Source organism: Mycetomoellerius zeteki, unplaced genomic scaffold, assembly GCF_001594055.1.
Source record: "Mycetomoellerius zeteki isolate Tzet28-1 unplaced genomic scaffold, Tzet1.0 scaffold85, whole genome shotgun sequence".
NCBI lineage: Eukaryota > Metazoa > Arthropoda > Insecta > Hymenoptera > Formicidae > Mycetomoellerius > Mycetomoellerius zeteki.
In genome coordinates, this window is record NW_017257883.1 from 782,686 (window position 1) to 790,058 (window position 7,373).

Consider the following 7,373-nt stretch of genomic DNA (forward strand, 5'->3'; position numbering starts at 1 on the left):
ATAATCTTAATTTAACTTGTTTATCCAACAAAAAAAATGATTTTTTTGAGAAAAATTAGACTTTTTATGTTAAGACGCGTTTTAAATTTTTACAGAGGTTTTGTGTTCATTTACAAGTTGATTACAAAATTTTCTGTTACAAAATTTTTCTTAATAACTTATTTTAATAATTTAATTCGTTCTTATAATTTAATGAATTTAATTAATAATTTAATATTATATAAGATATGAACTAATTATATTCTAACGTTTTTTATAAAAGAATAAATTAATTCATTTATACGTATACACGTATTCATATTCTTATTAGTATTGTTATATTAGTAGTGTGATAAATGAATCAGAACAAATCTATTTTAAAGTGACAGTACCTACCAAGATCAATACAAATGCACAATGAAATATTAAAAAATCCGGGATATTGAACCAACAGCGACCTTTGCTTTTAATATTAGAAATTACTCATCCCTGTTGAATAATGTGTTTTGAGCGATATATTGACCTTTTTAACCTAAAGTATATATCGATTTTTACCCGTTATAAGAGTGGCTCAGGGCAGTGTGTTCAAGGATAACTCTAAACATAAATCCGGAAAAAACCATATACTTTAGGTTTCATCCATCAGACATAAACCAACCTGAATGAAGGGTTGACCTCACCTACTCTCGATTTTCTCTGATACATACACATATACATTCTCTCTCTCTCTGTCTCTCTTTCTCTCTCCCTCTTTCTCTCTCCCTCCATCTCCCTCTTTCTGACCTCCTCGATACCCTTCACAAAATCAATAGTGTCGATGTGCCGAGTTTACTCTACGCTAGAACCACATTGGAAAACTCAAATTTGACACGCGATCGAAACCACAGATGAGAGGAAACGGAACTTCTGTGTTTACTTGCGAATCCCTTGTGGATTTTTGACTTGATAAGACCGCCTTAAGAGGCTAATCGACCAATGTAATTTTGCCCGAATAACGTAGAATTTCAATTAATTTCGAACTTTGGAAACCGTCTCTTTTTCAATCTAAAGAAAAGTTTTCGCGACTAATCGCTGCTCGATACGCTCGACGCCGAAGAAACTTCATAAACTGCGTTAAATGCGTTCACTGAAACTTTACTGACAATGAACTGCGTGGAATATAAGGAGAATATATTAAGTTCGCCTTGCCTCAGGAGATACTGATGACTTACTATAATTCTAACAAACTGAGTTTTAAACATACTGATTCAACCGTAAGTTTTACTTGATTTCAATTAAAACCTTTTGCAGCAGTTACATGTTTGTATTTAATAATGCTAGTTATGAAGATAAATGTTCATCTGTGTTAGTAGATGATTGTAGGCGAAGTATGTCATCGTACAATATTTTAATAACGTATTTGAGAAAATTTATTTTCAAGTCAAAGATCTTAATAGGAAAACGTTATATAAACATTATATTTTTCACTTTTTAAATGATTAAAAATTGGCCACCGCGATCACGAAGAATTTGTGTGTATATTGAAAAAGAGTCTGATATATATTACATAATAATTATCAAATATCGAGTAAAATAATTCCAATCAAATTTCGATTTAATACATGTAATCAAAAATAATTTTACTTCTCTAAATATTTAGTAAATATTGCATTACAAAACGATTAGTTACGTTATTACAATGTTTACCAAATATTTAGAAAAGTAAAATTATTTTTGTTATATTAACCAAACATTTGATTATTTCATTGAACATTTGTTAGCTATTATTAGTTTTTTTTTTCAGTGTATAGACTTGTAATTTCGTATATTGATTTTGGATTTTTTGCCAATTTGAAAGTAATTTGTTTATCGTCTTTTTAATTGAAAGTGTAGCGTAGTATGTGTCGTTATATGAGTTAAATAACAAAAAAATATGCCGTAAATAAATCGTTTATTAATAGCTAGTTTGAAACGTAACGAATAGAATATTCGCTATATACATTTATAATACTTTGAATATTTCGTTAATACATGGTTTTGTTTCTTTTTCCTAACGCACTGTATTTATAAAAAAAGTCGCCGCACACAATCATTCAAACTTCGCGACTGGAGAAGGCAGGTAACGGCGTAAATCGTTCCTTGTATCGGAACGCAATCACGTAAGACCAAGAAATATAAAACGCAATTAATTCTTTATGGTTCAACAATTAGCAATGATCAATTTTGAAGATAAATTTCTTTGTATCAATAACAATTCGTATCTTAACGGAATAGTTATTTATAAAAGTATGATAATTTTGTACAGTTTTGTTTATTTGACATAGAAATGAGAATTAGAAATTATTTCACAATACGACACAATAATACTTTCACAATAATAAGATTGAAATCGGGAGTGCGAAGTGTCGCATGATCGTTATATTCTAATAATTAAAGCGAGCATGCGAACGTAATTAATAGTTTTCGAGAGTGTTGTGTCGTATTTGTGTGAGTACGATGAAGAAACTTGAGAAGAGAAGTAGGAGTAGGCGACGGCGGAGTAACTATGTGAGGTAAGTATTTATCTTCTGATTTATAATATATTTTATTTGTTACTTGGAGAGTTAATCTTAAAAATAATATTTACAGTTATCTAATGAAACAATTTACAGTTATTTATTACTGTATGTAATTTTACATTTGTATGTAATTTTATTTTACAGTTCAAATGATTGTTATTATAATTGCGTTGCTGTACATTGTGGGTGAGTAACAGGTTATCTTTAATTTTAATTTAAGGTTATGAATCTGCGAAAAAGTTGTATCAGATATACAAAAGATATAAATAGATAAGAATATATAGAGATTTAAGTATATTAAGCTCTCGGGTTACCCCCTCGATTAAGCTAATAGCATATAATGATAATACAATAAAGGATAATGCATTAAATATAACATTTCATAGATCTATTGCCTGCTAAAATGGATGGATTAAAATGGATTATGTTAATTAATATAATAAATTAATATAATAAATATTTAATCCTGAATGTGTGTGTACAATTACTTGTATCAATTTATTATGCATGTACACAAAGTATGCACAAAGGCTGCACTCTTATAAAGCTTGTAAAATGTAGCTTACTATGTCATGCATCATTTATCAGCATTTTGATGTCTTATAGATCAGAATGCTAATACAAAATAAATCTCAGTTGCCTCGAATTTTTTGTAGAATACATTGGCATAAAAAGAAACGATAGAAAATATTTTACAGACACAGAGCGAACTTGGTAAAAAATGATAAACAATGATATTAATTTTTGCAAAAGAAAAATTGTTTTTACATTTACACTGATAAAAATATTATCATTATTTATACTTTTTACCAGGCGCTCTATGCATAGTTAACATTGTTAGGAATTAGGGTTATGAATACCATGAAGATATATTACGTTATATTGATAATTCGTTTGCTTAGATAAAAATTGAAAAATAAAAAAAGGAAGGAAGTAAAATATACGTAATAACTATATAAAAATATATTGATACACATTTTTGAAATATAAGATATTTGTTTATATTCCTTTATAATGTTTATATTTACTAGACTGGGAAATAATATGTGTATATACTGTATTTATGTGAAATAAAATTTATCTATGTGGAATAAAGTAGAACAGGATTACTACGATTCAAATGTGTTACTTTATTTCTCCATCATTCTTCTTTCTAAATATTTTTTTTTTATGAAATTTGAGACCCGCGTTAGCTTCCATTTATACATAATGCATATGTACATGTTTTTTAGGATTAAATATTATATAAACAGATTTGAGAAAGTAATATTTAACAATTTTCTTAAAATGCATATGTCATAAGTATAAAATGAAAGGACAGAAAATATTTAACATTCATATTGCATATTTTAATCAATCCATTTATGATGAAAACATACAAATGATTATTAATCATATAATATTTATTGTTAATAGATTGATTTCAACTCAATTTTGTATAACCCATTTATCTGTTTTATTGTTAAAAATTCGTAATTCGTAAAGAGACAAATTATAATATAAAATATAATTTTTCCAATGATGGTAAAAATATATTTGCGTTACTAAATATTGTATATTACAAATATATTATAAAATAGGATATTAATAATATATGTATATATATATACATATATACATATTATACATACTATCAATATCTAATTTGTCACAATATCTGCAGCTGATTGCTGTAGGGATTGTTATATTTATTCATGAGAACTCAAAAGAGAAAATTAATTGAATCATTAATATCATCCAAGATATAAAAATCAATAACGGATAATAAATCGGTGTATGAGTAAACAGATTACATGCACGAACACTATGATATTAGCTTATAACTTGGATACTATTGTGTTAATAATTTTATAGGATTATTAGATTTTTATTTAAATTAAAGCTTTTGATTTTAATTAATCTCTAGAATGTGGTATTAAAATAGCTAAATAGCCATAGGAACATTATATACAAACGTTTGAGTTACATGCCAATAATTGTATCTTTAATTGTATGCTAAATATACAATTAAAGATACAATTGGCAACTCAAACATTTGTAGTAAATTCGATAGTATCTGGGAAACATTTTCATGTATTTTCTTGTTGTGTGTGCTTTATCTATGTATATGCATTTATTCTTTTTTCCGATAGAAATTTCATGACGCTGAGTGTACAGTCACTACGCGACCAATGTGAATTCTTAACCGGTTTTATATCCTTTCAAGTTTGATAACCTTTCTGATTTCCCCGGAGAGTTGTGCATCAGAAGCGTGTATGCTGTTTTATAAAGTTAGAAAAAAAAAAGGATTCACTTAGCTAGAGAATTTAAAATATTCAAAGCAGCCAGATGTATATAAATTTCTGTTGTACCGATGCATTTTTATTTGATAAAATTTGTACACAACAGATAGTAGTAAAAGAATTGCTTGAGGTGTATTCATATTTAATCATGAAATATCTGATGAACAATTTGAATGAATATTAAATAATGAAGCTTTTTTTAAACTGAATAATTAAACCGAAAAATATATGATCCATTTTACTTGAAGTTTATAATATAAAATATAGTTTATTAAAAACTGAAAATAACAAATACCGATAATAGCTTTGAAGTAAGTTTTTATGATGAAACTCATCTTTGGATTCGTCGTAAAGTTTACAATTAAAGAGTGATTTCTCATATGCTTTATGTATGTCAATATATCTACACCAATGAGTATAAAGAATATAAGAAATATTTCTCAGTTTGCGAGAGTTGGAAGTTCTTTCGGTCATTTAAATATGGTTTAATTACTCACGGAAGAACTAAACTTTTTCGTCTCGTTTCTGGCATTGAACGCGAGATACAAAGGTAGGATCTGATTATTCAAATAATTTTGTCTCAGCCAGAGTACCATCGACTGAAGTAAGAGAATGTCGACTTCTTTTATTTTAACTTCTTAACGAGTTTTCCACTCATCCGAGACCGAAGACCGTGCGCAGTTTTTTTTTAATGATGATGAAACCAACGCGACATTCTTGCAGACACTTTTCCATGCTTCCGTTCTTTTCAAACTGACGTTATTTCACTCAATTAAATCAGCATCAAAAATTCTACTACCTCGTAGTACCGTCTTATAATATTCATTTCTTGATGACTGAGAAAATTTGACAATAGAATAATAAGTAATATACAAGATGTCTAGAGAACTATGAATCTTAGCGAAAATTTAAGCATTGATCATGTTTATTCTTATCTTTTTAAATAATTTGTTAATTATTTACAAAGTTAATTATGTTTGACATTCAAATCAATTCTGCATGAAATTAATTAAAAGAGAAAACTTGTCTTTTTTCAAATATTTTAATACTTAATTTTTTAAAATTTCTTTTTTCAATTATTTAATAACATTTTTAATTTATCAACTATCACACACAAGAAAACACGTTATTAACTTATACAATAAGTCTCGTTATTGGTTATTAATGAATAAAATGTAAGAGTATATTATACGTATATCGGATGAATAATTATTTGATTTTCACTATTTTTGTTTAATGTGGTTTTCAAGACTGTAAAAAATTTTCTGAAAAATTTTTCAAGGCGATTATAATATTTTTCGTTAATTTATTTAAATAATCACTATTTAAGTATTAAAATTACATTTGCCGGTGAAAGAACAACATGATTTTTACATCTTTTTTCTTTATTGTAACAGAAGTAAGTCAACATTGACATTTCATCTTTCCGTTCCTACGTTGGCATCTGATTGGAGGGTTCTCTAAATTAATTTAATGTGATCGACCAAATTTAAGATTAGATCAAGCACAAAAAGTGCCTTTTCTTTGATAAGATAAAATTTCTCTTTGATAACGTTTGATGAAATTCCTTTGCAGCGCATACTTATGACGTATATATATTTAAGGACGGATTGTACGGGATAACTTGAACTCGCGTGCGTGCTCAGGGTTTCTTCTTTACCGCCTATGGATCAAAGTTACCCTGTCTAACTTTTGTCAAGAGTTCCAGCTCTCCGTCTATTTCTCGTCTTTGCGTCAAAGATCGGAAATCAAATCTTCCGGCACGTCCAAAATCCCAAATGGGACTGTAAGATGGAAAAATAAGATTTCTTTTTCCAATAATTTGAAGAAAGTTCTCGTATCTTTCGGTGAATTGATGCGGAATATATAACTGTGAATTCTGAATTATAAATTAAAATATTATAGCTCATTTTTATCATTACTAGACTAGATGTAATGGTCTGAGTTTTTAAATTTTTATTACTTCGTACCACTTGATTATTCATTATGTTTAATTTATATGAAAATGCTGCCTTGAATTAAAAATGAGACGATTATATCGATAATTGATATGAGCGTGTTTCTCTAACATTCATCAATACTTTGTTATTATATATACTCTGTTATCATATATACTCTGTTATTTAATAACAATTATTTAATAATTTACGATGGTATAAAGTCAGAACTTTAATCATGTATCATTCATCATGCGATAGTGTGAATCTCGTTGCTCGTTGTATATTAATTCTCACATTAGAATAGTTATGTTTTCATTTTACGATATATATTCCTATGCATAAATACATGCTACAATAGCGTTAATTATTAAAGCATGTATTTACAATGCATAAGAGATCTCAACATGTAATTTGTATAAAGTGACATATTAAAAATAATATGTAAAATTCAAAAATAAATAAATCATAAATATACAATAAAAAGAAAGAGAAGATTAATGTTTTTTAGATAGGTCTAAAGTCTAAAATAAGTGAGCCAATGAGAACCAACACTAGATGTCCGTGTATAAAATTTCTTTATATCATATAAATTCTATACAGACGTTCCGACCCTTGTTTTGGGATTTTTGTGTATC